Genomic DNA, 25,257 nt, shown 5'->3' with positions numbered 1-25,257 from the left:
ATTTTCATTTCCATCTATTCTCCTGTGGCTACTTTGTGGTTTAATCCTCATTTCTGAGATGATTTTGTCTTTTTCTTTAATTCTTTGCTAGGTTGTCATTCTCATTTCACATCTTCCTCTTTGTTGGTTTGATATTTCTGTTCTGAGTTTTTAGATTTTTTACTTGGAGGTTTTCTTTCATATTTGCAAGTGCTTACTTAATATAATTTAATTCAGGTTTCAATCTTGAGTTATAACTTTCATAATTTAATTCAGGTTTAAATCTTGAGTTATAAGTTTCCTGTGTTTCTATTTTGTTTTATTGTTTTTCTTTAATCATTTTAAAAAATTTTGTTGGCGAGCAAATCCTAAAACTGAAACCCATTGATTCTCAATATCTGTTTTATACTCCTAGTAACTCTGTGCAGATGCTATTGCTGTTTTTATGTTCGTTTTGAAATGAATTATTTTCCTGGGCTAGCTTTACTATTTCAAGTTGGCAAGGGTGAGATTTACTCGATGGTTTTCTTAGCTCCCTAGTTCACAGTGCTCCCTTCTTCTGGTATGGCAGAAATGCTGTATCTTTTTTTCCCCTTTTTCTTTGGTTAAGTACTTTTTTTTTTTTAATTGAGACACAATTGACATATAATATTACATCAGTTTCAGGTGTATAATGTAATGATTAGATGTTGTGTGTACTGTGAAATGATCACTATAATTAGTCTAGTTAGCATTCAACACCATACAGTTACAAAATTTTTTTTCTCATGATGGGAACTTTTAAGATTTATTCTCTTAGCAGCTTTCAAATATTCAGGACAGTGTTAGCTATAGTCACAACATTGTATGTTACTGTATGTTACATCCCATGATTTATTTATTATATAACTGAAAGTTTGTACCTTTTGATGCTCTCACCCATTTTATAGGGACACTGAAGTTGGTTCCATATCTCAGCTATTGTAAGTAATGCTGGGTGCATATGTCTGTTCAAACTAGTGTTTTCCTTTTCTTCAAATATGTACCCAGAAGTAGAACTTCTGAATCATATGGTAGTTCTAGTTTTGATTTTTTCAGGTACCTCCATACTGTTTTCCACAGTGGCTGTACCAGTTAACATTCCCACCAAGAGCACACCACAGGGGTTCTCTTTTCTCTGCAACCTTGCCAGCACTTGTCATTTCTTGTCTCTTTAATAGTAGTCATTCTCACTGGTGTGAGGTAACATCTCATTTGTGGTTTTGATTTGCAAAAAAAAAAAATTGCCATTTCTTTAATGAGTACCTTCTTTGTGGTGAGAAGTGTGAGTATTGCTCTGGGTTGTACAGGACCATAATTTCTACCTTTTACTTTCTTCTTTCCAGTAATCACTAGCCTCCATGAGATACCTGATCCTTCTGTGTAATCCTTTCCCCCAGAAATGGTGCCTTGCTAAGACTACAATCTCTGGTTCTGTTCATTTTCAAGCTCTGTCCTTTGGATTTTCCAGGAAACCCTCTAATCCACCTGTCTCAAATAAGTTTTCAGTAGTTACAGTGGAAATTTCTTTTCCTGTGGGTTTATTTGTTTATTTGTTGTCCAACACACCTAGAACTCTATTTCCCTCTCTACTTTTTTTTTTTTTTCCAAAGTTTCTGACTTGACTCCACGCACAGATATGGGCTCTTAAGCTGGTGTTACTGGATTTGGGTGTTGATTTCCCTATTTTCATGTAACCTGTCTCCTAGTTATGTTGTAGTCACGAATAATGGATACCTTCATTTGTTCTCTCCTTGTTGGTCCATTTAGTTTTGTTTGTTTGAGGATGTATTAAGCAGTTTGGATTTAGGTAGTTCCATTAACCTATAAAAACCCAGAATTCTGTAATAGTATTTTTATCTTGAAACAATTGAGTTCATTTTGGTGTTTTCAGGCAGTTTTAATATATGATAGTCATTTATGAACTAAAGAAGAATACTTCATCTTCTGTTTAGCTTATACCATATTTTATATTACTTGGATTGTCATTATATTTATTCTAATTTATACCTAGTTCACTACAAAATCCATTCTTGTCAACATAATAGTAAACTTCTAATATATTACCTATAAGGGGCATACTGGGCATGTTGTAATATTTTAATTGGATAAGAGGCATTTTGAAATTCAATTTTTTTTTTTTAATTTCCAGCATAACAGTATTCATTATTTTTGCACCACACCCCATGCTCCATGCAATCCGTGCCCTCTATAATACCCACCACCTGGTACCCCAACCTCCCACCCCCCGTCCCTTCAAAACCCTCAGATTGTTTTTCAGAGTCCATAGTCTCTCATGGTTCACCTCCCCTTCCAATTTCCCCCAACTCCCTTCTCCACTCTAAGTCCCCATGTCCTCCATGCTATTTGTTATGCTCCACAAATAAGTGAAACCATATGATAATTGACTCTCTCTGCTTGACTTATTTCACTCAGCATAATCTCTTCCAGTCCCGTCCATGTTGCTACAAAAGTTGGGTATTCATCCTTTCTGATGGAGGCATAATACTCTATCCCCAGGGGTACAGGTCTGTGAATCACCAGGTTTACACACTTCACAGCACTCACCAAAGCACATACCCTCCCCAATGTCCATAATCCCACCCCCTTCTCCCAAACCCCCTCCCCCCCAGCAACCCTCAGTTTGTTTTGTGAGATTAAAAGTCACTTATGGTTTGTCTCCCTCCCAATCCCATCTTGTTTCATTTATTCTTCTCCTACCCACTTAAGCCCCCATGTTGCATCACCACTTCCTCATATCAGGGAGATCTTATGATAGTTGTCTTTCTCTGCTTGATTTCGCTAAGCATGATACGCTCTAGTTCCATCCATGTTGTCGCAAATGGCAAGATTTCATTTATTTTGATGGCTGCATAGTATTCCATTGTGTATATATACCACATCTTCTTGATCCATTCATCTGTTGATGGACATCTAGGTTCTTTCCATAGTTTGGCTATTGTGGACATTGCTGCTATAAACATTCGGGTGCATGTGCCCCTTTGGATCACTACGTTTGTATCCTTAGGGTAAATACCCAATAGTGCAATTGCTGGGTCATAGGGCAGTTCTATTTTCAACATTTTGAGGAACCTCCATGCTGTTTTCCAGAGTGGCTGCACCAGCTTGCATTCCCACCAACAGTGTAGGAGGGTTCCCCTTTCTCCGCATCCTCGCCAGCATCTGTCATTTCCTGACTTGTTGATTTTAGCCATTCTGACTGGTGTGAGGTGATATCTCATTGTGGTTTTGATTTGTATTTCCCTGATGCCGAGTGATATGGAGCACTTTTTCATGTGTTTGTTGGCCATCTGGATGTCTTCTTTGCAGAAATGTCTGTTCATGTCCTCTGCCCATTTCTTGATTGGATTATTTGTTCTTTGGGTGTTGAGTTTGCTAAGTTCTTTATAGATTCTGGACACTAGTCCTTTATCTGATATGTCGTTGGCAAATATCTTCTCCCATTCTGTCAGTTGTCTTTTGATTTTGTTAATTGTTTCCTTTGCTGTGCAAAAGCTTTTGATCTTGATGAAATCCCAATAGTTCATTTTTGCCCTTGCTTCCCTTGCCTTTTGCGTTGTTCCTAGGAAGATGTTGCTGCGGCAGAGGTCAAAGAGGTTGCTGCCTGTGTTCTCCTCAAGGATTTTGATGGATTCCTTTCGCACATTGAGGTCCTTCATCCATTTTGAGTCTATTTTTGTGTGTGGTGTAAGGAAATGGTCCAATTTCATTTTTCTGCATGTGGCTGTCCAATTTTCCCAGCACCATTTATTGAAGAGGCTGTCTTTTTTCCATTGGACATTCTTTCCTGCTTTGTCGAAGATTAGTTGACCATAGAGTTGAGGGTCTATTTCTGGGCTCTCTATTCTGTTCCATTGATCTTTGTGTCTGTTTTTGTGCCAGTACCATGCTGTCTTGATGACGACAGCTTTGTAATAGAGCTTGAAGTCCGGAATTGTGATGCCACCAACGTTGGCTTTCTTTTTCAATATCCCTTTGGCTATTCGAGGTCTTTTCTGGTTCCATATAAATTTTAGCATTATTTGTTCCATTTCTTTGAAAAAGATGGATGGTACTTTGATAGGAATTGCATTAAATGTGTAGATTGCTTTAGGTAGCATAGACATTTTCACAATATTTATTCTTCCAATCCAGGAGCATGGAACATTTTTCCATTTCTTTGTGTCTTCCTCAATTTCTTTCATGAGTACTTTATAGTTTTCTGAGTATAGATTCTGTGTCTCTTTGGTTAGGTTTATTCCTAGGTATCTTATGGTTTTGGGTGCAATTGTAAATGGGATTGACTCCTTAATTTCTCTTTCTTCTGTCTTGCTGTTGGTGTAGAGAAATGCAACTGATTTCTGTGCATTGATTTTATATCCTGACACTTTACTGAATTCCTGTATAAGTTCTAGCAGTTTTGGAGTGGAGTCTTTTGGGTTTTCCACATATAGTATCATATCACCTGCGAAGAGTGATAATTTGACTTCTTCTTTGCCAATTTGGATGCCTTTAATTTCCTTTTGTTGTCTGATTGCTGAGGCTAGGACCTCTAGTACTATGTTGAATAGCAGTGGTGATAATGGACATCCCTGCCGTGTTCCTGACCTTAGCGGAAAAGCTTTCAGTTTTTCTCCATTGAGAATGATATTTGCGGTGGGTTTTTCATAGATGGCTTTGATGATATTGAGGTATGTGCCCTCTATCCCTACACTTTGAAGAGTTTTGATCAGGAAGGGATGCTGTACTTTGTCAAATGCTTTTTCAGCATCTATTGAGAGTATCATATGGTTCTTGTTCTTTCTTTTATTGATGTGTTGTATCACATTGACTGATTTGCGGATGTTGAACCAACCTTGCAGCCCTGGAATAAATCCCACTTGGTCGTGGTGAATAATCTTTTTAATGTACTGTTGAATCCTATTGGCTAGTATTTTGTTGAGTATTTTCGCATCTGTGTTCATCAAGGATATCGGTCTATAGCTCTCTTTTTTGGTGGGATCCTTGTCTGGTTTTGGGATCAAGGTGATGCTGGCCTCATAAAATGAGTTTGGAAGTTTTCCTTCCATTTCTATTTTTTGGAACAGTTTCAGGAGAATAGGAATTAGTTCTTCTTTAAATGTTTGGTAGAATTCCCCCGGGAAGCCGTCTGGCCCTGGGCTTTTGTTTGTTTGGAGATTTTTAATGACTGTTTCAATCTCCTTTCTGGTTATGGGTCTGTTCAGGCTTTCTATTTCTTCCTGGTTCAGTTGTGGTAGTTTATATGTTTCTAGGAATGCATCCATTTCTTCCAGATTGTCAAATTTATTGGCGTAGAGTTGCTCATAGTATGTTCTTATAATAGTTTGTATTTCTTTGGTGTTAGTTGTGATCTCTCCTCTTTCATTCATGATTTTATTTATTTGGGTCCTTTCTCTTTTCTTTTTGATAAGTCGGGCCAGGGGTTTATCAATTTTATTAATTCTTTCAAAAAACCAGCTCCTAGTTTCGTTGATTTGTTCTATTGTTTTTTTGGTTTCTATTTCATTGATTTTTGCTCTGATCTTTATGATTTCTCTCCTCCTGCTGGGCTTAGGGTTTCTTTCTTGTTCTTTCTCCAGCTCCTTTAGGTGTAGGGTTAGGTTGTGTACCTGAGACCTTTCTTGTTTCTTGAGAAAGGCTTGTACCGCTATATATTTTCCTCTCAGGACTGCCTTTGTTGTGTCCCACAGATTTTGAACCGTTGTATTTTCATTATCATTTGTTTCCATGATTTTTTTCAATTCTTCTCTAATTTCCCGGTTGACCCATTCATTCTTTAGAAGGATGCTGTTTAGTCTCCATGTATTTGGGTTCTTTCCAAACTTCCTTTTGTGGTTGAGTTCTAGCTTTAGAGCATTGTGGTCTGAAAATATGCAGGGAATGATCCCAATCTTTTGATACTGGTTGAGTCCTGATTTGGGACCGAGGATGTGATCTATTCTGGAGAATGTTCCATGTGCACTAGAGAAGAATGTGTATTCTGTTGCTTTGGGATGAAATATTCTGAATATATCTGTGATGTCCATCTGGTCCAGTGTGTCGTTTAAGGCCTTTATTTCCTTGCTGATCTTTTGCTTGGATGATCTGTCCATTTCAGTGAGGGGAGTGTTAAAGTCCCCTACTATTATTGTATTATTGTTGATGTGTTTCTTTGATTTTGTTATTAATTGGTTTATATAGTTGGCTGCTCCCACGTTGGGGGCATAGATATTTAAAATTGTTAAATCTTCTTGTTGGACAGACCCTTTGAGTATGATATAGTGTCCTTCCTCATCTCTTATTATAGTCTTTGGCTTAAAATCTAATTGATCTGATATAAGGATTGCCACTCCTGCTTTCTTCTGATGTCCATTAGCATGGTAAATTCTTTTCCACCCCCTCACTTTAAATCTGGAGGTGTCTTCAGGCTTAAAATGAGTTTCTTGGAGGCAACATATAGATGGGTTTTGTTTTTTTATCCATTCTGATACCCTGTGTCTTTTGACAGGGGCATTTAGCCCATTAACATTCAGGGTAACTATTGAGAGATATGAATTTAGTGCCATTGTATTGCCTGTAAGGTGACTGTTACTGTATATGGTCTCTGTTCCTTTCTGATCTACCACTTGTAGGCTCTCTCTTTGCTTAGAGAACCCCTTTCAATATTTCCTGTAGGGCTGGTTTGGTATTTGCAAATTCTTTCAGTTGTTGTTTGTCCTGGAAGCTTTTAATCTCTCCTTCTATTTTCAATGATAGCCTAGCTGGATATAGTATTCTTGGCTGCATGTTTTTCTCGTTTAGTGCTCTGAAAATATCATGCCAGCTCTTTCTGGCCTGCCAGGTCTCTGTGGATAAGTGAGCTGCCAATCTAATATTTTTACCATTGTATGTTACAGACTTCTTTTCCCGGGCTGCTTTCAGGATTTTCTCTTTGTCACTGAGACTTGTAAATTTTACTATTAGGTGACGGGGTGTGGGCCTATTCTGATTGATTTTGAGGGGCGTTCTCTGAACCCCCTGAATTTTGATGCTCGTTCCCTTTGCCATATTGGGGAAATTCTCCCCAATAATTCTCTCCAGTATACCTTCTGCTCCCCTCTCTCTTTCTTCTTCTTCTGGAATCCCAATTATTCTAATGTTGTTTCGTCTTATGGTGTCACTTATCTCTCAAATTCTCCCCTCGTGGTCCAGTAGCTATTTGTCCCTCTTTTGCTCAGCTTCTTTATTCTCTGTCATTTGGTCTTCTATATCACTAATTCTTTCTTCTGCCTCATTTATCCTAGCAGTGAGAGCCTCCATTTTTGATTGCACCTCATTAATAGCTTTTTTGATTTCAACTTGGTTAGATTTTAGTTCTTTTACTTCTCCAGAAAGGGCTTTTATATCTCTCGAGAGGGTTTCTCTAATATCTTCCATGCCTTTTTCGAGTCCGGCTAGAACCTTGAGAATTGTCATTCTGAACTATCTGACATATTACCAATGTCTGTATTGATTAGGTCCCTAGCCTTCGGTACTGCCTCTTGTTCTTTTTTTTGTGTTGAATTTTTCCGTCTTGTCATTTTGTCCAGATAAGAGTATATGAAGGGGCAAGTTAAATACTAAAAGGGTGGCAACAACCCCAGGAAAAAATGCTTTAACCAAATTAGAAGAGATCCAAAATCGTGAGGGGGGAGAAAGGGGATAAAAAGAGGTTCAAAAAGGAAGAAAGAAAAAAAAAAGAAAAAAGAAAAAAAAAAAAAAAAGAAAAGAAAAGAATTAAAAAAAAAAAGGAAAACACTAAGAAAAATGTAAAAAAGAAAATATATATATATTAGGTAAACTAGTAAAAAATCTTTAAAAAAGAAAAAGGTAACAGTTAAAAAAAAAAAATTTACCCGAAGGCGAGGAAAAAAAAAAAAATGAAAAAGAAAAAAATTAAATTAACTGCAAGACTAAAAAAAATCACCGGGAAAAAGCCATGAGTTCCGTGCTTGGCTTTCTCCTCCTCTGGAATTCTGCTGCTCTCCTTGGTATTGAAACCGCACTCCTTGGTAGATGAACTTGGTCTCGGCTGGATTTCTTGTTGATCTTCTGAGGGAGGGGCCTGTTGTAGTGATTCTCAAGTGTCTTTGCCCCAGGCGGAATTACACCGCCCTTACCCGGGGCAGGGGTGAGTAATCTGCTCGGGTTTGCTTTCAGGAGCTTTTGTTCCCTGAGCGCTTTCCATAGAGTTCCGGAGGACGGGAATACAAATGGCGGCCTCCTGGTCTCCGGCCCGGAGGAGCCGAGAGCCCAGGGCTGCACTCCTCAGTGCGCCCTCAGAGAACAGCGCCCAGTTACTCCTGTCTGCCTGACCTCCGGCCGCGCTCCGAGCTCACTGAGCCTGCGACCAGTTCAAGGTAACACCGAGCTGTGAGCTTACTGTCGGCTCTGTCTCTGTAGCCGGCTTTCCCATTCCAATACCCGCAAGATCTGCGACACTCAGACACCCCTGATCCTTCTGTGACCCTGCGGGACCTGAGGCCACGCTGAACCCACGTGGGCTTCGCCCCGGTTTAGCCTCTGGAGCGATGTCCCTCAGCGGAACAGACTTTTAAAAGTCCTGATTTTGTGCGCGGTTGCTCCGCCGCTTGCCGGGAGCCGGCCCCTCCCCCCGGGGTCTATCTTCCCGTCGCTTTGGATTCACTTCTCCGCCGATCCTACCTTTCAGAAAGTGGTTGTTTTTCTGTTTCCAGAATTGCTGTTCTTCTTCTCTTCGATCTGCCGATGGATTTTCAGGTGTTTGCAATCTTTAGATAAGCTATCTAGCTGATCTCCGGCTAGCTGAAGCAGTCTCAGCCTGCTGCTTCTCCGCCATCTTGACTCCATCTGAAATTCAATTTTTATAAATACATAAGCATTGAACAAAATGTGAAAACTTTTCCCAGAAACTTGTTACACTTAAATCCTTTGTTCTTCAAACTGATATAGGGCATCTATACAAAACTTTGTCCCACGACATTGAAGAACAGTATTGCATGTGTATTTGTGTGTCCGTCTGTCTGTATATGTATGTGTGTTTGTGTTATATCTGTTGTATGTGCCAGCATGTGCCAGTTGAAGTCAGTCAAGTTTGAAATTATTTAGACCCTAAGAGAATTTTAAGTGACCTCTACTATTACTTCTTAAAATAGGGCTGAAATAGGATAAAGGTGGTATATCCTCTAATATTTATAAGATGTTTTAAGTGACTATTAAAATTATTTTAGGGAGCTTGTTATTAAAGTATCACATACGTATGTATACTGGTTATGGGTGTCAAGCTAAGTGGAGTTTCAAGAAGTGTACATATCTGTAAGACCTAGAACAATGTACCAGAAGTCCCTTCTTGCCCTTCCAGTCAGTGCTAACCAAAAGTAACTATTTTCCTGACTTCTGTTGCCACTTAGTTTTGCCATTTTTTAAATTTTGTATAGATTGTATCGTATACTGTGTTCTCTCAATATATTTTTTCAGTGATCTCAGTCTGTTGCAGTTTATTCCCCAGCTGTGGTGCTTTTTAAGCCGTTTTTTCCTCTGATGTGTTAATTAATCATTTAGTATCGCAGTGTTGATATGCATGCTGACACTTCTGGTGGCTGGCAGCAAGCGACAGTACCACACAGACATGCTGTTTCAGCATTATACAAGTGATCATAAATATTACATTTCCAAGTCCAGTGAGGAAATTCTCAAGATGATGGCTAATTAGAGAGATTAATAAAATATGGGTATAGTTAGAGATGTGGTGACAGAACAAGACAATTAGTATGTTGCTAATTCTGAAAGTGAGTCTAAAATGAGAAAGATAATTCTGCAGTCCATATGTTAGTCACACCCCTGACTAAAGAGATAAGTTGGCAGTCTTTTTTAAGCTTCCTCATTTTCATCATTTGATTGGTTTTAGTTCTCTCAATGTGCTGATTTCAATGACTTTTTTACTTAATACTTTCTAAGTATATTATGTGATTATGCTGGAGTACATTGAATGTTGGCATTTGAAAATAGACGTGATCGCTCTGTTGGGAAACAAACAAATACATTCAAAACAGTGAGATGATGTTGGCACGTCATAGCGGCAAGCAGATCCTTGGATTTGGAGGGATTGGTTCCCAGAAAACCCAAGGTTTGAAGTGACCAGTCTCCATTAGATTCCTCATAAATTGGTAGCATTTTGATATTGAAAACAGAAGAAGAATTTGCTGTGGAGAGGAACAGATTTGGAAACTGGGCCTCTGCTGGTCCTAACTGCATCAGCCTCCCCCCACCCCACCCCCACCCCTTGCCAGTCAGGTTTATTTAGGAACTTAGGAAGAGGAGTGAAGAGAGACAAAACATCTTTCTCTGCTTGATAATTGTACTTCCTTATGTTGCTTCCTCCTTGCTGAAGGTGGCCAGAGTGTTCTGTGGTATTGTTGAAGGGAAATGTAATGGCTTCTACCTGCCCCCTCCCCAAGGTTGATTGTGCTTGCTGCTCCTCTCCCCCAAGGCACAGTCGCCTGGCAGTTACTTGGGGACTGCCTGTACCTTGTTCTGGGTTCTGAGCAGAGGCAAGATTCATCCCTCGCCTCTGAGAGCTTCATCTAGTGTGGACACAGAGCACCAAGTAGTCACACAGAGAGATATAAAGTGACTGGAGTGTAGAGAAGAACTCAACCTCCTCAGGAGTCAGAGAAGTGTTATTTTTGAGGAGGAGTGATCAGTGTCATGGAGCCTGGAGTGAGGGGCTAGGGACAGGACACTTTTGGCAGAGAAGAAGATGGTCCTGCTGGAGGAGCGTGGAGTCTCTGGGGCAGTTCTCTCCTTAAAAGCCTTCAGGCTCTCTACCATTTTCAGGACTGAAATCCAGATATAGTTTTGCAGTCCGTCTGTGAAATCATACAGCTCTTCCCCACTGCTCTCCTTCCCACACTTTAATAACACCCAGCTCCTTGATGCTCCTCCAAAGGACTGAGCTCTTTCTTGCTTGGTAATTTAGGTCTGCTGCTTCCTCTGCTGAGAACCCTTGTCAGACATACTTAGCTTAAATTGCTTATTTGCAAATTGGTTTGCCTAAAGACATGGTGCAGTGAACATGAGTCATTCTTTTTGATCTCTGAGCATCTAACCCCCCTTTTGTGTCCATAGAACCTCTGACCTTGGAAGGCAGACGCACCCCACCCCCCACCTTAGCACAGGCAGCAGACAATGCTGGATGCTCCCTTCCTAGCCTCCCTTGCTGCTGGGGCATGGACATGGGCACATGATCTGTATTCCGGCAGTCATAACCTTGCCACTGCAAACTTGGAACTGGAATCTAGTGGTCCCAGCAAGGTCGTACTGTGCAGAATCCACTCTGGTGAGGGACGCCGAGGCAGTGGCTGTTGTCGGGGGGTTAGGTCTCTGTCTTGCAGCTGTGGCCCCAGCATCCTTATGAAATGAACTTGGTGCTTGGTTCTGGATGCTGCTCCTGGCTGGGTGACTGCTAAACCTTGTTCTTTAGACTTTTTAGAAGTTATGCCAACTGCCTGATTTCCTTTGAACAAACCCCTTCTTTGTCCAAGTAAAACAAAATTGAGTGTTTGTAGCTTGCAAAGAAGAACCCTGCTTGACTCAAGTAGATTCTAGCATTAGTACTTTCAAGGGCAGGGGCAGAATATAATTATCTATGTAATTGCCGTGACATGCCCCTCACGCATAAGAATTGTAAGAGTCTCTTACCCTGCAGGTAAGCAAGTAGTCACAATACTTACCAAGAGGAGCTTGTGCTATGTATATTAGTGATGTAACTCAAGTCACAAAGCTTTCCCAAGAAAAGAACACAAAAATATTGCTATGATAGTAAAGACGGTAAAAATGTGGGCCTTTTAATTACATTTTCTGTTGTTGGTAAAATATGAAAAACAAAATTTGCCATTTTGACCATTCTAGGTGTACAATGCAGTAACATTAATTACGTTCACTGTGTTGCACAGCCCTCACCATTAAGCATTAACTCTCCAGACTCCTTTCACCCAATCCCTCCTGACCTCTACTTTCTGTCTCTGTGAAGTTGTGTATTCTAGGTATTTCCCATAAGTGATTCATAGAATTGTTTGCCCTTTTCCATCTGCCTCCTTCACTTACCATAGTGTTTTCAAGGTTCATCCATGTTGTAGCCTGTGTCAGAACTCCATTCCTTTTTATATCTGAGAGATATTGCATTGTATGGATAGACCACATTTTGCTCATCCATTTATGTGTTGATGGGCATTTGGGTTGTTTCCACCTTTTTGGCTGTTTTAATGTCATTGTAACTAATGCTGCAGTGAACATTGGCATACGGTTATCTGTTTATCTGTTTGAGTCCCTTCTTGCAGTTTTTTTTTTTTTTTTTTTTTGGATTTATTTATTTATTTGACAGAGATCACAAGTAGGCAGAGAGGCAGGCAAAGAGAGAGGGAGGAAACAGGCTTCCCGCCGAGAAGAGGGCCCGATGCGGGGCTCAATTCCAAGACCCTGAGATCATGACCCAAGCCAAAGGCAGAGGCTTAACCCACTGAGCCACCCAGGCACCCCCCTGTTTGCAGTTCTTTTGGGTATGTATCGAGGAGAGGAATTGCTGAATCATATAGTAATTCTACATTACATTTTCTGAGGAACCACCAAACTGTTTTCCCTACAGCTGCATGATTTTACTTTCCCACCAGCAGTGCACAAGTTTACCAGTTTCTCCATGTCCTGGCCAACACTTATTTTCTAGGTTTGTTGCTCTTGTTTTAATTATAGCCATCCTAGTGGGTGCGAAGTGGTATCTCATTGTGGTTTTGCTTTTCATTTCCCTGATAGCTAGTGATGGTGAGCACCTTCTCGTGTATGTAGAGCTTCTCTACTGTCTCATTTGTGCAAGGAGCAGCTGGGTTAGTTAAGTGAAGTTTCATTCTGTAATTGGCATTTTTTCCTGGAAGTGAGCAAACAGAGCTGCTTTACATGTATCATTGTATCACCAAGTCTAGCTCTTAAACAAAGGCTACCCTGTAAATAGTAGTAAAGGCTTGACAGCAGGGTTTCAGAAATCATCCCTGTTCTTCAAACTGATAAAGGATATCTATGCAAAACCTCTAGCAAACATCACATTTACTGGTGGAAGACTGAAAGCTTTCTCATTAAGATCAGGAGCAAGACAAAGATGCCTACTCCTGACTCTTGCCACTTTTAGTTAACATTTCCCTGTAAATTCTAGCCAAGGAAGTTAGGTAAGAAAATGAAATAAAAGCCATCTAGATTGGAAAGGAAGAAGTGAAACACACTATCTCTGTTTGCAGAGGACACAATTTAGTTAATAGAAAATGCTAAGGAATTCACTAAACAACTATTAGAACTGGTAAATGAGTTCAACAGAGTTGGAGAAGACAGAAACAATACCCAAAAAGGAATTGTATTTATATACAATAGCAATGAGCAGTCAAAAAATGGAATTAACACAGTTCCATATATAATAGTATCAAAAAGAATAAAATGAAAATTCAATACTGTTAAGATGGCAATACTCCTCAAATTCATCTACAGATCCAACATATTAAAATCCAAACTAATTTATGTGCAGAAATTCATCCTAAACTTCATATGGAAATGCAAAGGACCCAGGATAACTGAAAGAATCTTGAAAAAGAACAATGCATGAAGACCCATACTTCCCAATTTCAAAACTTACTACAAAGCTACAGTCATCAAGACTGTGTGGTACTGGTATAAGAATGGATATCTATATCTATATCTATCTATCTATATATATATATTTAGATATCTATCAGTGGAATAGAATTGAAAGTTCAGAAATTAACACTCACATTTATGGTCAGTTGATTTTTTTTTTTTTTTCCCTGCAAGAGTGCCAAGACAGTTCAGTGGGGGAAAGAACAGTCTTTTCAACAAATGGGGCTGGGACAACTGAATATCCATATGGAATGTACACCATGTACAAAATCATGTACAAAATGAACACCTTGTACAAAAATCAACTCAAGGTGGATCAGTGACCTAAATGTAAGACCTGAGTTTGAGGTGGGTATGAGGAAAGGTTTTATGGACCAGCCCTGAAAGGTCGTTTCTGTTCACATTCTGCTGTCTATGGAAATCAGCCATAGCCACTGGGAGAACATGTGGCCACTAGAAACCTGGGGAAATGTGCTCCAGCTCTATGTCCAAAAGAAAGAAAAAATTTATTTAGGCGAATAGCTGGCATCTTTGCTACAAGGAGGTTGCCTTGCCGTTGGTTATTCTGGGCCTTTGCAGTTCTGAAATTCTGTTCTTTTACTAGCTCTTCCTCGTTGAGTCCTGTAGTTTTAAGAACTGTGAAGAAGTGAGAATGCTAACACTAAATTACCTTTTCCTTGGACATAGAAAAAAGAGGAAAATCCAGCCAGCCAAGTTTTTCACAGCAATCCTGTTTGCAAAAAATATATTCTGTGGTCTTGTAAACCTACCTGTTTGCCAAGGCATGATGCTCGCTTGAAACCGTGATCTCCACTCATTTCTGGCCTCTTTCCATGCATGCTGGAAAGGTAATCATTGTCCTCAATTGTGCTATTGAAGCTACATAAAGCTTTTGAAGATGAATGAACACTTCTTCATAGGAAACAACCCAGTAGTGGCTCATAGTAAAAACCAAATGCATATGTTAGATCGCATGCATCAAAGATCCTCTGGAATGGCCATCAGAAAGTTGGACATCTCTTCACTGGGAGCACAGGGTCCTCATCTCAATGGCAGGATCGTGAGAGTTAATTTGCTTATCCATCCAAGACAGAGTCCCTCGAGGGCATCTGTTTGGTGAGTTTGGTATATAGTCAATTGAAGAAGTCATACTCCGGCTTTGAGTTTATAATCTAATTATAATGAACTCTGTGGATATGATTATAGAGACTGAAGGAAGAGCAAAAGAGAAATAGAATACAAGAGGTGTTATAAACAAGGCACAGTGCTGTTCATTTTTAAGAACCTGCATTCTGCAGTGGCTTGAGGGATCTTAGCGAGATACATGATAGAATCCTGAGTTTCTCTGTTATTTCCCTCACCCTATAGCATATTTCTGATTTCAAATGTGTTTAATATTCTTGCCTTTATTTTGAGTTCTATGCCTAAGCTAAATATTGTATTTTTAAAAAATCACAGAAAGACTATAAACCAGTATTGGTTGAGGTGTGGTCTGTAGACTGCTGTTAGTCCATAAAGTGTTTGATACCAGTCAACAGTGAGATTAGCACAGAAGTAGGGCATTAAGTGTTTCAAAATGTCCAATGTAGTTTGACATTGCTGTGACATTAAGCATGTGGCCAGTGGTCTCATGTTATTCAACAAGGTATAGACAAAGCAGAGTGGTGTGCGACTTGCATGTTGTGCAGCTCATTTTGATCACCTGTGGTATGCATTAGTCTGCAATACCACAGACTGGGTGGCTGTTCCAACAACAGAAAGTAGTTCTCAAAGTTCTAGAGGCTGGAGGTTCAAGATCAGGGTGTCAGCGGGCAGATTCTTCCCTTGGCTTGTAGGTAGCCGCCATCTTGCTGTGTGCTCACATGACCTCTTCTTCATGTACATTCAGAGGAAGGCAGAGAGAGAGCTCTTTGGGAGCTCTTCTTATAAGGACACTAGTCCTGTCACATCAGGGACCCACCCTTATAGCCTCATTTAATCCTAATTATGGCTTGGTCAACTAACTTGTCTCTAAGTTATAGCCACAGTGGGGGTTAGGACCTCAACATATGAATTTGGGTGGTACATAGTTCCATTCACAGTAGGGCCATAGGTAGGTCCGTAATGGACTAGGAATTTAAAACATTGGTCCTTCACCACAGATAGTTTGAGAAGCTGTGCTGTAGACATGAATGGGGGTAATTAACTTAATTACAAGTAAATATTAATTAATAGCAGAGCAGGAAACAATTTGCTGTAGTTTTTTTTTTTTTAAAGATTTATTTATTTATTTATTTGGCAGAGAGATCACAAGTAGACAGAGAGGCAGGTAGAGAGAGAGAGAGAGAGAGAGAGAGAGAAGCAGACTCCCCGCTGAGCAGAGAGCCCAACGTGGGACTCGATTCCAGGACCCCGAGATCATGACCTGAGCCGAAGGCAGCGCTTAACCCACTGAGCCACCCAGGCGCCCCATTAACGTTTGAATATTCTTGAAGTTTATGTATCTTGATTTTCAATAAAATTGTTTGTGGGAAATGTTGACCCTTTGGAATAGATTAGATAAAGACTGGAGAAGATGTATTGAGTGGTTAATTCTTAAAGAGGCCTGGGCTTAAGCTGGATGTAATTACTGCTCTTGTAGAGTAGCTGTCTTATCTGTGCTGCTGGCTCATAAATCCGTGCCTCCATCTGCTGGCTTTGCTTTCTGGCTGCCTGAGGACACCTCCCCATGGCCATTCTGTAGGCACCACTATACAGCCACTCAGAAGAGAGCACAGCATCCTCCCAGGGACCTCACTGTCATGCTTTCTCCTTTCTCTGGTTTCCTATTGAAACACACAGGATCACTATCTTCATGGTAACTCACTTTGAAACCATGGAACATGTTTGCTTTCCTCTTTGCCTTTAGAGATTTCTTTGGTCTCCCACTTGCTGATTCTGCCTCTAGAATGCCTTTTTGAACAGCCTCCTTCCTGAGGCACCATCAACCTTGCACCAGGACCCCTCTTGTCACTTCTCACTGGAGCATTTCAGTGAGCTCCCAGCTGCTCTCTTGACTTCAGTTTCTTCCTGTACCGTCTAATTTGTAACACACATCTCACCTGTGATCTGAAAGCCTTTGGCTGTTCCCCTTTTCATAAAATAAAGTCCAGCATCCTTAGCAAGGGACTTAAGATCCTCTGTGATCTGCCTCTTAGCTGTCTCCCCTCCCCTCCCCCACCGCTCCTTTCACACCACCACAGCACTGCAGTGTCTGTCTGCCTGGAGTTTCCTTAGTCCTTGAATTTTCTCCTCTCTAGTTGCTGCTATCAGAGGATCCCTTGGTCTTCAAGGACCAGCTCAGACATCACCTTTCCCTGGTCTCCCCATTTAGAATTAATGATTATTTACTGTGCTTTCATAACGTGTTCTGGTGTCATACCATGTTTCCCATGTATTCTCTCTCCTCTGACTAGTGTTGGCATGGTAGCCTTTCCCCCCCATCCCCCAACATCCTTCTCCTAACCTATTTCTGTCTATATTTTAAGGATTTTTTTTTTTAAGGCAGCATATGAATAGGTCTTAACTATTTTTTTTAAATTCTTTATTTAAATTCAATTTAGTTAACATAGAGTGTAGTATTGGTTTCAGGGGTAGAATTTAGTGATTCATCAGCAGCATAGACCACCCAGTGCTCATTCCATCAATTCCTCCTTAATGCCCATCACCCAGTTACCCCATCCCCCCACCCACCACCTGTCCAGCAACCCTCAGTTTGCTTCTTAGAGTTCAGGGAAAATAAAATAGGTCTTATTGTTTTATCCAGTTTGACAATCTCTGCCCTTTAGTTGGGATGTTCTGGCATTTAATTTAACCAGGTCATTGGTGTAGTTAAATGTAAGTCTACCCTCTCACTGTTTGTTCCCTTTTCTGCCATCTAATGAATTCACAGAAGTTTGTGTGGATGTGTGTGATTCCACCTTCAGGGGCTCCAGCCCTCTCCACACTCACTTCTCACAGCTGGTCCAGCTCACAGCCTGTCCAGCTCACAGCCTGGACCATCCTTGAAGGACAGCACACTTGGAGCTTGTGACCCCTGAGTTTAGGTGACAAGACTATGTGCTGCTCTGCAGTTCAGCCCTTGTACCATGGACCTCAGTGTCCTATGCCTGTCCTGCCCTGATGCCTGCAGGCACAGATTTAACCTCACACTGAAGAGCCCTCCTACTTCATGAGTGGTTTGTGAGCTCCAGAGAAGCCGATAGCAGGCCTGTTCCTACGGCACTGCAGACACGCGCCCCTCTGATCCTCTCTGTATCAGGGCCCATTCAGGGCACACACCCTAAGTCTAAAAGTGGGGTGCTAAGGTAGCAGCACAGACATGAAGGGCAATGACGGTATCAGACATGAACCAAACCAGGCAGATGTCCTCTGCCTGTGTATTCACAATCATGATTTGCATGTGAAGAGAGATGCTTAAGCTTATTTTACAAAGGATTATTTTCAGACAGAAATAGAGATTGGTTGTTAGACAGACATTAATTTAATATGGAAGAGCTTATGCAGACTCCACTCTCAGGCTAAATAGAATTGGAAATGTCATTCTAGGACTAGAACCTTGTTAAAACACTTTTCTGAGATTTTGCAGATACTGTCGAGTCAATAAACTGATACATGAACTATATTTTGTAAATTTTTAAAAAATCTAATTTGTGTTACTAGAGCAGCAATAAAAAAGCCAAGTAACCATAATGTATAAATAAATTATGTTGGAAATATAATAACACTCTTTTTTGTGCGTATTACACTCCATCATTTTATTGCCATTTTTTTAAACTGTCTTTGTATCACTTAAAGCTATAGTGTCTAAAAATGATATCATTAACGTGATCATGAAATTTTGGACATTGCTTATAAAAATTCACTAGTTGGTCACATTAATCAAATTATACTATTTTTGTTCAAAATAATTATAATTAAACCATGAAATGGGATAACCATTAGGTAGTTAATTTTTGTCACCTTGAGAACAGTACCAAAACTAAAGTGATTATGTCATATTTAACATATTACTATTTAAAAAGATAATCTTTTTTTCCAACTAATTGGAAATACAAATAGTGTGCAGAATGTAAACTCAGGCTGACTTAGTAGTATTATTGGGGAGTTTTTCATAAATCTGGTGGGTTTATTTAACCATCAATTGAATCAACTATATAAGCTCCCTTGTACAGTGACATACTCAGTTAGGTCCTAAAGGCTTAGGAGACCAAGGCTAGTCAGACCATGGCAAAGTAATGACTTTATGATTTTTTTCATTGAAATTTTTATTGAGATAATTGCAGGTTCACATGCTTGTAAGAAATAATACATAGAGATCCCATGTACCTTTTCCCCAGTTTCCTCCAATGGTAACATCTTATAAAACTATAGAGCCGTGTCACAAATTAGGGTATTAACCTTGATACAATTTACTGACCTTGGTCAGATTTCCCCAGTTTTATTGTGCTCGTGTGTTTGTGTTTTCTATATTATATATAGAATATATATATATTCTATATATAATAATTTCTATATAATTCTATATACATGTGAAGGTTTGTGAGTTCACCATCATAGTCAGGATATAGAACAGCCTACTAGTCCTTTAATAACCCCACCTACCTCTACCCCCTCTACTCCCACCCTCTGCATCTCTTACCCCTGGCAACTACTACCTGTTCTCTATTTACAAAATTTTGTCTTTTAAAAAATGTCACATGAATGGGATGCCTGGGTGGCTCAGTCAGTTAAACAGCTGACTCTTGATTCTGGCTCAGGTCATGATCTCAGTGTCCTGGGATCAAGTCCTCCATCAGGCTCCGTGCTCACTGGGGAGTCTGCTTGAGGATTCCTTCTCTCCTTCCCCCTCTTCCCTATTCCCTGCTCATACACATGCATGTACTCTCTCTCTCTTTCTCTAAAATAAATAAATAAATCTTTAAAAAAAATGTTAACATGAATAAGTCATACAGTATATGCCCTTTTAAGATTGGCCTTTTTCACTCAGCCCAGTTTCCTGGAGATTCATTCAAGTTAGTGTGTGTATCCGCAGCTCGTTCCTTTTTTTTGTTGAGTATTATTCTGTGATGTGGGTGTAACACAATCGGTTTAACCATCAGCAGTTGAAGAACATCTTGGCTGATCCCAGTTCAGGGGCTGTGAACATTTTTGTACAGATTTTGTGTGAACTAAAGTTTTCATTTCTCTAGATAAATGTCCAAGAATAACATTCCTGGGCTCTATTTGCATGTTTAGTTTTATAAGAAACTGCTAAACTGTTTTTCAGGGTGCCTGTACCATTTTGCATTTCCACCAGCAATGGGTGAGGGAACCAGTTTCCACATCCTTGCCAGAATGTTGGTGTCACTAATCTTTATTTTAGCCATCCTGACGAGTTTGTATTAATATCTCATTGTGATTTTAATTCGCATTTTTCTTATGGCTAATGATGTTGGTCATCTTTTCAGGTGCTTATATGTCATCTGTATTTCCTCTTCGGTAAAATGTCCTCTGATATCTTGTGCCTATTTTTTTTTAATATTTTATCCATTTGTGGGGGGTGGTTGGGGGAGAGAGAATATGAGCAGGGGAAGGAGCAGAGGGAGAGGGAGAGACTTCCTGCTGAGTATGGAGCCTGATTCGGGGCTCGATCACAGGACCCTGAGATTATGACCTGAGCCAAAGTCAGATACATAACCCACCGAGCCTGTCAGGCACCCCTGCCCATTTTCTAACTTGGTTTTTCTTTTTAGACAGTGAGTTTGTAAAGTTCTTCATGTAATCTAGATAGTAGTCCTTTGCTGGATATGTGGTTTGCAAATATTTCCCCCCAGTCTGTTGCTTCATACAACTTTTACAGAACAGAAGTTTTTAGTTTGGATGAGGTCTTTTTCATGACTTTTATGGCCTTTAAAAAAAAAATAGGGAGAAGTGCCTTCAATAGAATTAGAACATTTTTCAAATTAATTTTGTTCCTCTTTTATTCACTTTTTACTTTCCCCTACTTTTGCTCTCTCTTTAGCATCATAAACTTTTTCTTTTTTTTTCTTTTTTTTTTAATTTTTATTTCTTTTCAGCGTAACAGTATTCATTGTTTTTGCACCACACCCAGTGCTCCATGCAATCTGTACCCTCCCTAATACCCACCACCTGGTTCCCCCAACCTCCCACCGCCCCTGGCCCTTCAAAACCCTCAGGTTGTTTTTCAGAGTCCATAGTCTCTCATGGTTCACCTCCCCTTCCAATTTCCCTGAACTCCCTTCTCCTCTCCATCTCCCCTTGTCCTCCATGTTATTTGTTATGCTCCACAAATAAGTGAAACCATATGATAATTGACTTTTTCTGCTTGACTCATTTCACTCAGCATAATCTCTTCCAGTCCCATCCATGTTGCTATAAACTTTTTCTTGGTTGTAAAAAATACTGTTAATTATTCAAACCATAATTTATTTCAAGTGTTCTTAAATAAGTATGTTTATACTTTCTTCTTACACTTTACTCTGATAATGCTGACCACATTATTTGTAAGTATTTCTTGGGATTGTTCATTTATTCACATGCTAACTGTAGAATTTTACCTTTCTTTTCAAAACCAGACCCATGTGCTGGTAGCACTTCACTTTTATCACAGTTAATAGTGATAGAGTGGCTCCCTAGAGCTTATAAAGATCATCCCAAGGTTTAAGATTCGTTGGCTTTACTTATGTAAAGGCTTCCACCATCTATGGGGATCTAGAGACATGCCTTTACTTTTTTTTTTTTTTTTAAGATTTTATTTATTTCAGAGAGAGAGAGAGTACAAAAGCATTAGCAGGAGGTGAGGCAGAGGGAGAAACAGACTCCCTGCTGAGCAGGGAACCTGAGGCAGAGCTTATCCCGGGACCTTGGGATCATGACCTTAGCCCAAGGCAGATGCTTAACTAAGCAACCTAGGTACCCTGAGACGTGCCCTTCCTGAGTGTCCTGGTCACTCAGTCACCAGTGGCTGATGAACTATAGCCACCATCAGAAGTTTGGGATGTTTCCTTTTTCTCTGTCTTTTCGTGAGGGGTTTGCCTTTTGCCTTAGCTATGAGGATGTCCAGGCTGTGCTGGCTGATGGAGTGCCAGTCTTCCAGGGACTAGCAGGGCTCATGGGAGGAGAGTTGTCTCACACACTTGACCTGTCTGCATGTGGTGCTGGTTGAGGAAGCAGCCGTAGGCAAGGAGCATGCCCCAGTTCCACGTGAGTCCCAGGCCTGTGGTAGCTCCTGAGCCTTGCAGGATGCCTGTTCTTCCTTCCTGTGAAGAGCAGAGAACACCCGCCCTGTCTCTCTCAAAGGATAATTCTCAGTTCTCATGCCCCCACCATCTTTTCTGGACTCTGGCTAGAGAAGAAAGCACTGGTGACTTTACAGATAGAAATGTGTTTATCAACTCTAAGGTAAAAAGGTAGTAATGTCAAATCTATTAGCAAATAAAGCACTGAAGTCCTTTTTTTTTTTTTTTTTTCCAAACTAGATGAGTTCTAGGGTCTTCCAGTAAATAGTAATTACAACTCATTCAGTTAACTCAATAAGGATTTGTTAGCACCTCCTCAGTGCCAGACATGTTTCTTGGCAATGATGATACAGCAGCAAGCAAAAAGAAGAAAAAACTCTGCCCTCATGCAGTATGTATTTTAGGGTAGATAATGAGTAAGATAAGTAAATGTTTAGTATTAAAGGTAAGTGCTATGGGGAAAAATAAGTTGAGGAAGGAAGATGGGTATGTTCTGATGGGATGGTGAGAAGGCTTTGAAGGGAGAATGACAGTGAGTCAGGACCTGGAGTCTGCCTCTGAGGTGGGCCTGGGCCCAGTGTGTTCAAGAACAGAGAGGAGGCTCATGTCACCACACTGGAGTGAGCAGGGAAAGAGGAGATGAAGCAGACATATGACAAGGGGAATGGGAATGCAGCTCATGTTGGGCTTCTTGGGGCATGGGCAAGACTGTGCTGTGACTCCAGGGGATGTGGGAGTCACTAGAGGTTCTGAGCAGGGGGCGGGTAGTTGGAAGTGCATATTAGTGGGGTCACTCTTGGCTGCTGTGGTGACACATACTAGAGGGGATAGGGGCAGAAAGTGCAGTCGAGAGGGCATGGTAGTGATCTGGGTTAGTGGTGGCAGTTTCTTTGGCCAGGCCAGTAAGTGTGGGGGCACTAGGAGGGGTTGGGTTTTGCATATATTCTCAAGGCAGAATCAGAAGGATTTGATAATAGGTTGCAGGTAGGATGGGACAAAAGTGAGGCATCAGGGATGACCTCTGAGTTTGGCCTGAGCAAATTAGAGAACGGAGCTGTCATTTATGAGATAAGGATATCATGAATCAGTTGTGGCAAGTGAGGTCTAGATAGTAGTTTAAGAGCATTAGATTTTTTTTTAAGATTTTATTTATTTATTTGACAGAGAGAGATCACAAGTAGGCAGAGAGTCAGGCAGAGAGAGAGGAAGGGAAGCAGGCCCCCTGCTGAGCAGAGAGCCCAATGCCGGGACTCGATCCCAGGACCCTGAGACCATGACCTGAGCCGAAGGCAGAGGCTTAACCCACTGAGCCACCCAGCGCCCAGCATTAGATCTTTTTAAGAAGTCGGTGATTAGCAAGCATACACAAAGTGTAATAAAGTATGCTTATTTTAAATTGAACTTTATAGGAACACTATATCATATATTTTATTCATCAAAGAAATTTTTGGATGGAATTAAAAAAAACTATTTACATCTTAAATTCCTTACCTTTCTTTAGCTCTTCTAAGAGAAATGGTACAGCTATCTGTGCTACAAGTTGAAATGTAAAATTCATTTCTTCTGCAAGTATCTTTTATTCCTATTTTGCAGTCTCATAATATCCTGACCCTATGGGGAAAGAGGAAAGGTATGACCTCTGCCCTGAGGCACCATGACTATTTTGTTAAATGTAAATAAAAGATGTGAAAACTGCAGAGTAGTGACCAGATTGAAACAGAGTCCCCTGGCTGACAGCTTTGGCTACTCGATTGTGTGTGTACACATCACATACCCCTCTGGAGTATCTGTCACAAAATGACAGTTGTTTGGTTCTATAGTCTGAAAGATGACATGAAAGGAACATGTGAAGAAAATGTGATACCTCACCCCTGATGAGTAAGAAAGCCAGTTTGAGGTTCTGAAGCACACCTCAGGTAAAGGGTTTTGATGTAGCGAAATTTGGGCTTCCCTGGAACCTGGGTAAATAAAGCCCTGGAGATGATGACATCTTATGAAAACCACATGCCCTTTGGTCAGTCCACTAGTGAAAGCTGTCAAGGGAATCAAGCCTAGAAGCAGTCCCTGGGCTCAGCAGGAAAAATGCTCTTACATACACTTAAAGCAACTTTAATTTGAATCTGATTTTCCCAGAGCAGAAGTAGTGTGAGGGAGAGTTTTATTCTGAGCCGGTATCCAATGTTCAGCTATACCTGGCGTACTAGTCAGTATACAGCTTCGTCCTTAGGAACCCAGTTCATAGTCATGCAGCTTAGTGATTCAGACACCATCTCCTTTACTGGAAAGCTGCTGTTGCTTTCCTGGGTTCTCAGTTTTACTGGAGCAGATCAGAGAAACTGCTGTGGTACTTAGGGAATTCCAAAGAATATCATCGGATTTTTAAACCATCTTTGAAAGACACTTTGGACTAGTTGGTAATTTTTTGAGAAACTGATTCAAGAATAATTTTCTGGAAAGACTTCCTCCTATAAACGAAGTAAACCAACAACATGAGATTTAAATATCTCCCTTCGCAATGGCAGAAAAAAAAGGCCATCGCAGCCACAGCAGTAATCTCTTAGGTAGCCGTTACGTGTCTCATCTGCTTTGTAATTGTTACTTACATTTCTTAGTGGAGGTGTAGGTCAAGCTCTTCCTCTGGTTCCAATGCCTTTGGCCTTTTCATTTGTTTGTATTGACTGTGCTCACCTGGAGCTTTCCAGCCCTTTACTGCACCATGACGGAACAAGACTCAGGGTGTCAGTGCAAGCTGCGCTCGGGGTTGCTACGCAGTAAAACAAAAACAATAAACAATAAAACCTTCCTTCTCAGCTGTGACAACGCCTCACTAGACCACAGTGATTAGCTGGATATGTGATCGCGGGCAGTGATGAGATCCCTCTTTACTTGACAGCATCAAAACATTGAGCCAGAGCAGCCGCAGCAGCCTGCGGAGCTTGGCTGGGATTGGCCTGAAGTCTGTCAGAAGCCGGTCCTTTTTAATTTCTGCAGAGATGGTTGTGAGAAAATGAACTTTTTTTTTTCCAAAATTTTTTAAAAAACTGGAGGTAGTTAACATATAGTGTAATATTGGTTTCCAGAGTAGAATTTAGTGATTCATCAGTTGTGTGTAACACCCAGTGCTCCTTTTTTTTTTTTAAATTTATTTTTTATTTATTTTCAGCATAACAGTATTCATTAGTTTTGCACCACATCCAGTGCTCCATGCAATCCGTGCCCTCTATAATACCCACCACCTGGTACCCCAACCTCCCACCCTCCGCTCCTTCAAAACCCTCAGATTGTTTTTCAGAGTCCATAATCTCTCATGGTTCACCTCCCCTTCCAATTT

The 25,257-nt window shown here is 40.5% G+C and overlaps 1 protein-coding gene and 1 long non-coding RNA gene across 7 annotated transcripts in view; one reads left to right on the top strand and one right to left on the bottom strand.

The window, feature by feature from the left end:
• Nucleotides 1-24,758, bottom strand: part of LOC116570651 — a 52,329-nt gene extending 27,571 nt beyond the window's left edge. Inside the window, exons 1-2 of the long non-coding RNA XR_004277511.1 lie at nucleotides 24,530-24,758; nucleotides 14,439-14,877 (exon numbers count right to left, since the gene is read on the bottom strand). This is a non-coding gene — a long non-coding RNA (uncharacterized LOC116570651). The remainder of the gene's footprint in view (nucleotides 1-14,438; nucleotides 14,878-24,529) is intronic.
• Nucleotides 1-25,257, top strand: part of ANO10 (anoctamin 10) — a 237,145-nt gene that overhangs the window by 85,203 nt on the left and 126,685 nt on the right. The gene's annotated exons all lie outside the window — the stretch shown is intronic.

Source organism: Mustela erminea, chromosome 1 (assembly GCF_009829155.1).
Source record: "Mustela erminea isolate mMusErm1 chromosome 1, mMusErm1.Pri, whole genome shotgun sequence".
Lineage (NCBI taxonomy): Eukaryota > Metazoa > Chordata > Mammalia > Carnivora > Mustelidae > Mustela > Mustela erminea.
This window is presented reverse-complemented; position numbering and strand designations above follow the sequence as displayed.